The sequence below is a fragment of the Octodon degus genome, unplaced genomic scaffold (genome assembly GCF_000260255.1).
Source record: "Octodon degus isolate 3935 unplaced genomic scaffold, OctDeg1.0 scaffold00082, whole genome shotgun sequence".
Lineage (NCBI taxonomy): Eukaryota > Metazoa > Chordata > Mammalia > Rodentia > Octodontidae > Octodon > Octodon degus.
The window spans coordinates 5,840,435-5,851,411 of NW_004524658.1; positions in this window are offsets into that span (position 1 = coordinate 5,840,435).

Here is a 10,977-nt window from a genome sequence, read left to right on the forward strand (position 1 = left end):
GGCAGAAATTCCTACTCGGCGGGAGGGGTGGGGCAGGTCAGGTGGAGTGGTGGGGGGCGGCCCGAGGGGGCGGGAGAGGGTCCTGCCTATGCTGCGCCTGGGCTGGGACTGGTCCCTCCGGCGCAGGGTAGCAGGGAGCTCTCCACATAGTGTGTTATGGTTTAACACTAAAATACAAACAATAATGTGTTTTAAAAATTTTTGGGGAGGGGCCGGGGAGATGGCTCAGTAGGATAAGCGCTTGGCTGGCAAACTCAAGGATCTGAGTTCAATCCCCGGTTCCAGAAAAAAAAAAAAAAAAAAAATTGAAGGGGCCAGGGAGATAGCTCAGTAGAATAAGCACTTGCCTGGCAAGTGCAAAAGCCTGAGTTCAATCCCCGGTTCCGGAAAAAGAAAGAAAGAAAGAGAGAAAGAGAGAAAGAGAGAAAGAAAGAGAGAAAGAAAGAAAGTTGAAATTTTTTTTAAGTCCTGAAAGTTTTTTTTGCCCATATTTTTGTACTTCTTTCTGTGGGTCACCACCAATATAACCATTATTAAATCTTGAAAGCAAAGAAAATCAACTGCTCATCAATCTTAGTGTAAAGAGGTCTATGTTTACCTTATTTCCTAGACTTTTGCCAATTATTGAAAAATAAAGTTTTAGGGCTGGCAAGACAGCTCAGCAGACTAACTGCCTTGTTAGTCAAGCGCAGGGACTGGGCTTCAGTCCTTAGTACCACACTCTGCACTAGCCCCGCTGCGGGTCTCATTGAGCAGGCAGCAAAGTTTGGGCGTGGTGGGGCATGCCTATAATCCCAGCACTGAGGAGGCTGAAAGGAGGAGGATCACTATGAGTCCAAACTGGGTAGTGAGACCCTGTGCCAAAATAAATAAATAAATAAATAAATAAATAAAATTTTAAAAAATAAATTTTTGACCATAGTAAAGGAATTTTAAGCTATTATTAAAAATGAAAGAAAAGACTTAAATAGAATGTTATAAGTGTCTACTAAACATTGATTTATTTTTATGATTTTTTATAAAGCTAAACCACATCTTAGTTCTAAAATTTTCATTTAAAAGAAATAAACCGAGATAGCCCTGGTGGCAAATCCTGTAATTCCAGCTCTTGGGTGGTTAAAACAAGAGATTTGTCCAGAGTTTGAGGCCAGCCTAGACTATACACTGAGTTCAAAGCCAGCCTCAATCACACAACAAGACCCTATCTTAAAAAAAAAAAAAATGGAAGAGGAAAAAGAAAAGAAGAAAAGAAGGAAGGAAGGAAGGAAGGAAGGAAGGAAGGAAGGAAGGAAGGAAGGAAGGAAGGGAGGGAAGGAGGGAAGGAGGGAAGGAGGGAAGGAGGGAGAGAGGGAACCTAAATAATGATTAGGGATTTTTTAACGTAGAATGCACACAATGCATGAGTAGAGATACATAGGCACATAAAGTGACACTGGCAATAAATGAGCAAGGCTTGGCCATAAATAGAATTTACCTAATGAAGAAAACTGCCTGGACAGGCTCCTGCTATTCTGTACAAATCTGTGTATGAATGGCACAGATTTCTCAATTTACCTCACCGTGGTACTTCAGGGCAAATTGTCAAGAGCATGTACAACCAGACACAAAGACCACTTTTGTTTTTATTTTCAGCTAGCACTAGTACATTTTAGATGTTTTATTCAACATTGTCAAAAATCCAGTGTACAGGTAAGAGGGTGCCATGTGTTGGGTGAAGAGACGAATGCAGGACAAGTGCCAAGACAAGCTGAGATGGACAGCCCAGAATGTGAACACTACAGAGAAGGACAGCCCTGGGAGGGGCCTGCCTACAGTTCTTTCCCTACAATAGTTGACCTTCGTGTCTTATCAACTTTCCCTAAATATTATTCTATGAAGAAAAAGCTATGTTACTTTGCAACAAAAATCACGACTAAAGGAAGAAGGCTGGCACTTAAGAAGAATGACCAAAGGAAATGTGGGGTTCTCACTGTCTGATAGCATTGCTGACCCAGAGTGAGCTTCTCAGAGGGCAATTGCAATGTGGACTCTGACACCTGGAAACAAGAGTGTCACAGGTGTGGTATTATCTTAGCTAGCCTTGGGCACCTTGGCACGGTAGACATGTCTTCTCCAATCTTCTACACTTTAGAGAAGTTTTAGATACTAGCAGCAAAAAACTAAATCACAACAAAAAACAAAAAGCAGGCCTGGGAGATAGCTCAGTAGCATAAGCACCTGCCTGGAAAGTACAAGGTCATGTGCTTGATACCCAGTCAAAAAAAAAAAAAAAAAAAAAAAAAAGGAAAAGAAACTACCTGGCTTTTTTGACTGAAGTTCAAGGGCAAAACATACATCATTTAGAGGCTAAATGGTGCTCCGATACCGTGTCTGTCCTTTTGTTATATCCATTCCACATTGCTAAGGGGAGAGCTGACAGCCACCACCAGGACCTGCTGCTTTTCTGTGTTAGGCAAGGAGAAGAGAAGGCTGTATCTTAGCATTCTCATTGAAATCTTCTAGGTTCAACCTGACTAGACAAAGTAAGAATGCAGACAATATCACTGGGCCAACAAATACATCCAGGTTAGTGTGACACGATGACCTAGTTGGCACCAGCTTGAGTTCAGACCTACTTCTGAACCATGCACTATGGCTATGAAGAAGGGACCCAAGTGGCCTAAAGATATCAAGGTCCACTCATGAAAGTAGGGGTGGGTCCAGTTCCAGCCAACTCATAAGATTCGCACAAAGGTGAGATGCATGTGCAGAGGGAGGAGGAGGCACAGGAACAAAGCTCCACCCTGGGAAGGTAGAAAGAGCATTGGGCAACAAAACAAGTATGCCAATTTTAGACTTCTTTCCAAGATCCCCAATCCATGCCCCTGGAAGCTAGCTACAGTTCTATTTCAAAACACATAAATGAAGTTAGACTCTTTAATCACCTGAATTGGCTTAATTCAGAAATAACTTGAGGGGCCAGGGAGATGGCTCAGTGAAATAAACACTTCCCTGGCAAGGGTTTGGGCCTGAGTTCAATCCCCGGTTCTGCAAAATAAATAAATAAATAAATAAATAAATAAATAAATAAATAAGAACTCAACCGAAGGTCTACCTAAAGAAACATTTTTTGGGGGGTAAGCTTTTGGAAGTTATTTATCTATATATGTATATGTAAATATAGTATATATTATAATGTGAAAGGCACACAATTCATATTGCAAAGACATATACATCAAAAACTAGTCTAAAATGCATAATGAGTTATAACAAGATCACTTTAAACATAAAATATTAAGTTGAGCAAAATCTGCAAGTATTCTTTTTGTTGTTGTGGCCATAAACAAACCTCTACAGTCTGGGCAGCTTTGCAGAACACTCAGTTACTGGCTCTCCATAGGTGAGAATCTCCACCTCATGCCTGTTGGCCTCTGTTGGAAGGCCAGAGTCCGGATGGCCTCATTGGCATGTAGTCAAGGCCTTAGCTGAGGCCGCTCTTCCCAGTGACAGCTGAAGATCTTTTTCTAAGCTCATTGATTGTTGACAGAATTTAGTCCCTTGGGGTTGTATGGTGACATCCTTGATGTCTTGACATGTGACCTCTTTCATCTAGAAACTAACTTTGGAACTAATCTTGAAGGGATAGTGTTTCCTTCTTATGATTTGAATCTCTGGCCTTACTCCTCTGCTCATACGGGCTCACGCCATTATCCTGGGCTCACTTGGATGATCCGAGATACTCTTTATTTCAAGGCCCCATAGTTAGCAGACATAATTACACATGCAAACCTCCTTCTCTCTCTCTCTCTCTCTCTCTCTCTCTCTCTCTCTCTTTCTCTCTCGTTCTCTCTCTGTAACAAGGTGAGGACCATGAAAGCCAAAATTCTGCTTGCCGCACGGGGTGGGATTTGTTTTCCACACAAGTAAATCAAGTAGAAGTGGGTTCATCGCATCATAGGAAGGAATCCAAGTGTGGGTTCTTTCACTCTCAATTCTTGTAACATCCTTATGTGTATCGGTATACACACACATATATGGAAATTACAGAAAAATAAAGGATGCTGATCCTTTTCATTTGTTCTGATTTAGCTTTCTAAAACCTTTGTTCTGCAGAGTAGGAATCAGTAATAAGGACAACTTTGAAAGATTTTGCCTGTATTTATCTTGTGTTTCTTTTTTGTCAGACAGTACAAAGAAAATTAAGTTTTTGCTTCTTTGCTATACATATAATACTCAGAAGTGAAAGCTTAATTAACTTGTCAGAATTAAGGCATCTCTTTTCTTGAGCTGCTGTATCCACTTTCCCAAAAAGATTTGACAAAGGAAGAATAAACCTTCCCAACACCTCAACTGGAAGAGTTATACTTCTGCAGCCACCATGCCCTCTAATATCGCTTCCTGTCATTGCTGGTCATGTTTCTGACCCTCACAATGAGCACATATTTTCACCATTTTTCAAGAAATGTCGGCAGTGCAGAACACCAATTGTTCCCCCGGGTGGGGGCCATCAGGTTGCAAAGAGGAAGCAAAGCAGAGCAGCTAATTACCATGTACCAAATTCGTCTCTTTCAGGAAGACAAAAAAAAAATCAAAAGAAGCAAAGAAGTTGACAATTCTTGTTGCCTGCAAGTTAATTTTCACTTTCTTTTGTGCTGACTTTCTGGTATTCTACTAGCTCAGAAAGTGATGTTTCCAGAAGTATGGCAAATACTGGAGCAGATCCTCTGAACGCGTAAGCTTTCCCTTGGGTCTAAGTTATTTACCTTTGAAAGCTGCATAAACTCTTTCCTGAAGCTAAGAGCTTGAGTGTAAATTAAAAGTTGCTTCTTAAGCTACCAAGTATAATTCTAGGAATTTAGATACTTCCATCTACTGAAAAAGATTGACAATGTATTTTGATTCATCTTTGACCTTCATTTCTTTAGCTTCTCCTGTAACACACAACTTAACTTACCTAGCTAAGTTCCTGATAGGACCCCTCACCTTCCTAAATACTCCTTTGTTCTGTAATTACATAAATTTTTATATCCCTAATATTTACACGAATGTGTTGCTGATTTCTTTTGTTGCTCTATACCAGTGCTTTCCATCTTCCCAAATGAATGGCAATATACCCAAGAACAAAGATCATATAATTTATTCCTAGTTATTGTCACTTAATGTAAATTGGCTTAATCATCTTTTTTTTCCAGTTCTAAGGGTTGAACTCAGGACCCTGCGCTTGCCAGGCAGCACTTATTCTACTGAGCTATCTCCCTGGCTCCGTTGGTCATCATTTTAAAACCTTTTGAAAATGAAAAATGAAGTCACTAAACTGTGATTTCTAAGGTTCTCCCCCCAAAATTAGCGGAATAAATAGAGAAGCCACTTCCTCATGGTGATGTCACATTTTTTTTAGTGTCAACTGAGTTTGAAATATTACTTTCTCCAGCTAAATCATTACCAGGTCCTCTGGATAGCATTGTTATTTATCTTCCAAACTGTTCAATCAGCCCCTATTCTGCTCTACAAACTTAATTATGAGGTAAAAATGGACTAGAAGAAAGCCTGTAGTTTATCAAATGTATAAGATACATCTTTCCCAAGGATAGATACTTCCATTATAAAAGCAAAATTTTATCATTGAAATAGTAGACAGAGAAAATATTCCTTCAAGAAAGGAAGAGAATGAATGTTAAAAATCCAGACAGGTGTTCATGTTTTAGCGGAAAAGAAATATTAGCTAATTTATGAATTGGTTTGAGCTTGTATTTCTATACCAAATAAAGAGAATTTGGCTAATGTAGGAAAGACCTCAAATGTCTCAGGCTATGAAAAGCTAAGTGTAACTCCATGTGTTGGTAAGTCCATGCAGCTATTATACACAGGGCAGAACAGACCATCTGCTGGTGGAATGCAAGTGGACACATTTTTCCTTCAGAGTGAAGCGTTTTAATTATCTATGTGCATTTTTAAGTGAAAGCTTCATGACAAGAGGGACTTCTGTATCACTGTTGAAATTGTCAATATATATAAATATTTACCAACTTTATCATTTATCTTTGCTTCCGTGTTGCTCACATGCAAACATAAATCACAGGAGCAAGTGCACAGTACAGTTTCGTTTGGGAGTCAGGAACTGCCATGGTCATTTCCAGTGGGCGGGGTTGGGCTGACCATGCTGGTGCATCTGTGGCAGTGCAGGCTGGATTGTTGCTGGTGCTTCTGGGTGTCATGCTCAGGGTGACTTATGCTTGTTCCACTTGTCTCCCATTTTCCAGCAGGTAAAGTTTATTCTTATCCCAATGTGATTCCCCAAGAGGAACAGCATGAACTCACAAGTCTTCTTGAAGCTTAAGGAAAGTATTGGCAGGTCCTTTCTGACAAATTCTGCTGGCCAAAGCAGACCCCACGGCCTTCCCGGGTTTAAGGGGTGGAAACAGAGCCCAGTGTGTAAGCAGAGCTGCAAAGTCACTTCCCAAGAAATGGCAGATTGTAATGAGTGGGATAACCGCTGTCACTTTTGCAATCGGTCTCCAACACAAAGGAATTCATATTTCGCTTTACTATAGCAAATAAAGTAAATAATATTTAATTGAAAGATGGAAATTTTATAAAGAAAAACGCAGTAAGTTTGCCATCCCTTTTCACTTGGTTCGCAGTGTTATCTCAATTTTTTTTATGTTTTCCTAATAAGTTTCAAAAGTTTGTCAAGTGTAACCAAGTAATGTTTCTTTTGTTCTTTTCTCTTATTTGCTTTTAAAGCTGATACAGCAATATATTCAGGTAAGGAAAATAAAAATATTCTTCCTCAGAATACTCTTGAGGGGTTGGGGAGATGGCTCAGGCAAGCGCAAGGGCCTAAGTTCAATACCCAGTTACACACACACACACACACACACACACACACACACACACACAAATAGGATACACTTGATCCATACACACTTATACACAAACAAACTCTCTAACCAAAGTAAGACCAAAGCCTACCACAGTTTTAGGGGTCCCCGTAACTAACAGCCTAGTTCTATCTGCTCATACACTTTGGGACTCTGCTATAGAACTGCAGTACACAGATGCCTACTCCACATACACTACTGAAAAAAAGCTATCCCTATTCTCATTACACAAAGTACACAAAAATCTTAAATTACTGAATTTTACATGTATTTCTATACATAAAGCTAATTAGACTTATCATGATATTTTTAAATTCACTACATCAGGCCAATTGGCTGGAAATATTCTGTTGCAGACATTTTCTTAACCAAGCAAATACTCATGATCTAGATAATTCTGAGAGCAACTTTTGTTGTTAGCAATCACATCTTGTCTGAAAAAGAAATTCTCAAGGGCAAAGAATAGAATATTCTGCTTAACATTGGAATCTTTCAGAAAGACATTGGGGCTTTTATTAATACACAAAAGAGTAACTTATGGGAAAAGTGTTGCTTTTAAAATGTTCACATAGTGCCAAATGGTCATACTCAGAGCCTTGCTCTTGTAAACAAGAATAAAATGTGAACAGTCTACACTAGATTTGTTCCTTAAGGATAGTGTTTCATCCCAGATTCTCAGTGAAACGTTACTTTAAGGAAATGATTAGTAACAGAAACTACCTTTCTTCAACATGTACTATATAAAAAAGCTTTATGATTGTAAGCAAATAGCTATGCCTAGACCAAGACTCTGATTGAGCAAGAATTTCAGTGTCCTAGGTGGTCTTCTGCTTCTAGCTCATTTTCTTATAACTTTTGAGATATATACTTGGAGGAGAGGACAGTGATAAATCATCCACATTAGTAGAATCCCTCTAGGGAGAGCTCTTAACATTTTTCTTAAACTATAAGAAAAGTAAATAACTCCAGCAGTGACCAGAATAGTGTCACTGTTGGTTTTTTTTCTTTCCTGTTTCTTTGGTACTGATACCATATAGCTAGTAATATATACCATTCAACAAGGTATTCTACCAGCAAAGCAGAGGAACAAACTAGAGGACATTTCATGGACTGATTGTGACATTTTGAACAATTCATTCGATGGCCTTAGTTTGGGAATCTCTATTTGCAGCAACAGGCCATCTCTGCCTATTCAGGGGAAGCGATAAATTCAGATAAATGAATCAATGTGTAAATCTTACTAAGGGTGCCACAAAATTTAAAAGATAGTAGTAAACATTAGATGAAAGTCACTATGATGTGGTAGGAAAAGTTTTGGATTAGAAGTCAGGTGTCCTGGCTTCTAATGCCTTTTCAGCTCTGAACTAGCTAGATATTCCTGGGCAGGTCATTTTCACATGCTGTGTTAGTTACATTTTTCCTTGTTGTTGAAACAAAATATCTAAAACACCTAATAAGGAAGGTCAGATGCATTTAAGTCACAGTTTGTGGAGGAGTCAGCCCTACTCTGCTGTCTCCAAGGTAGGGTGGCACACGGCAGAGGGCAGCACTTCATGGTGGTGGAAGAGAGTGAAAGCAACAAGAACAAACAGAGCAAGCCTCTTGCCCTCCCCTATATTGTATGCAGGCTCCCTGCCCCAGGTGGTTGTAGCATTCACACCCATAATCTCATAATGGGACCATGAATCAATCATAAACTCTAGGAACCCACCCTGTAACTGCATGAGGCCTTGCGGGGGACATCTAGACAGAAAACATAACACCATCATGTGCACAACCATCATGTCCTAATTGAGCAGTCAAGGAAGATTCTAGCAAGCACATAATTAGAGATTATGAAACAAGACTAGATAAAGCATTCTGTATCCTATCCAGTAGGAGACTTAGAATGTAAATTGATAATAACAATAGAATGTTGTACATTAAAAAGGGCACTATGAGCTCTGCCTGGGGAGAATGAAGGGGAGCTTCATCTTGTCTCAAGGTGTTAGGAGAGGTCCAGACTCCACAGAGAAGGTAACATCTTAGCTGGTTCTTGAAGGATAAATAGGCATTTCCTAGACAGCATCAAGGCAAGAGACAAAAGATAGAGCTGGAAAGGCTGAACTATGGAGTTTTCATGTCAAGCTGAGAAGTTTGGAAACAATGGACAGTTGACATTGCAAACATCTGTTCAATGTATGGAGCAGCCAACTACATATTTAATATTGATAATAGATCATGGCTGGGTCTGCTTGCCCACTGATTGAGGCAAAAGATAGAAGCAGCATGTTTGACCAGCATGGCTGTCCGCTTCCAGAGCCTTCTCTACTGTCTCTCTTGAATTATGTGCCTTCCACTGGTAAGGTGTCCAGGTGCTAAGAGGAAGTATGCTAGGAGCAATAACAACCTGAGGTTTGTACATGTGCGTGGATTTGGGGAAAGGTGGGAAAATGGCTCTCAAGAGCTCCAACTCTGTACTCAGCATCTTGTTCTTGTTACTGAATCAGAGCTGACCTCAGCTCAATTCATGTCACGTAAGAAGATTCTATTCTTTTAGTCCTTAATCTAATTTTTCACACATACATTCTCCTACCAAATGCCAATAGTTTTCACTTCATGTAATACATAAATTGTCTTCTACAAATTTGGGGTACTTTCTTATTTCTTATTAGCCACTGTTCTCAAAACGTTTGTTTTCTGCTGATAAACATCCTTAAATTATCCACTGAGTCAACTGATTAAATGTCATATGTTGCCCTCTCTGCGGTTTCTATTGCTGAACATGGTCATGCTCCATCCATTTAGTAAGACAATTTTACCTTCCTGTTAGATCCCTACAACCTGGGCTACTTTCCTTAGAAGTCTTTTGTCACATTTCTCAGTTCTGTCTTCTCACCTGGATCCACCCCAGTATTCAAAGTTTGGTTGATCCCTGTAACCTACTTTACTGCATCAGGAAGGTGAAGTTTTAGGTCTTAGAGCCTGAATTTCTACTTTCCTCCCTTGCACTTAGCCATGTTCTGCAAAGCTGGGCCCAAAATGCAGCATATGCTATAAGAGAAAAACAAAACAAACAAAAGATATCTTATAATGAGTGAGAAGTCTTTGAAATTCAGACACCAAGTCCCCTTATAAAGTTGGAAATATTTCCCAGAAAATTAGTATAAATCATTACCATCATCTATACACTTTCCAATAGCACTGCTCACCACTTTAGTTCATCCATCCTGATTAATATATGACACATCAAAGCTTCGAAGACAAGAAACACAGAATAGTATCTATTGAGGAATGTACAACAATCTTCCAAGTTAAATATAACTATACTGTTTTATGCATGTGGAAGTTGAAACAGAATCTAATTTTCCCAAGTAAAGTAATCAGCTAGTAAACAAAAAAGCTCTAATCCATCTACCTCCCACCTTCCATTCACTGTTTTTGTGAGTCTCTTCAACTCATACTGATGATTGCATGAATTATTAGCACAGAACAGAAAGTCAAAAGCTGAAAGTGTATGATCTGTGTTAGGAATATCTATGAAGAATTTCTTCCCAATCTTGCCCTTCCCTGTGCCCTGTCTCATGTTTCTGAGGCATACTATTCCTTCAGTTCTCCTTCATACCATCTCCTTTCTATCAGAATAAGTGGCCTCCCAAAGTCATGGTATTTTATAAATAGGCTGATTTAAGTAAAAGTGTCAGAAGACTTGGAGAAAACAAAGAGGAGCACCTGTCGCACAGGTAGAGTAGGCTCACAGGCCACACACATGTAACTTCAGCTCTCTATGCAGGTGCATGGAGCAGGTTAGGGTAGGCATATGGGCAGGAGACAGGCACAGAAGTGCACAAGAACATGTCATGCACAACTGTGTTGAGAGCCTGTGTGTTTTAGGTAGATGACTGGATAACAAAATTGTATTAAGAGAACTGTGCCATAGGAAGCAGTGGGTGCTAGCTCGTGTGTCAGATTCTGTCACTAGAACAATGTAGGTGGACGTGTGCAAAGACAGTGCCGTCTGTATTTCAGTGTAAATCCACTCTGTTAAACCCAAATCCATATACTCTTCAGTTTTTTGAACAATCTTTTGCCTGTGAGGTATCACAGAAAGACATCAGGTTGGGTTTTGCTGCAATTT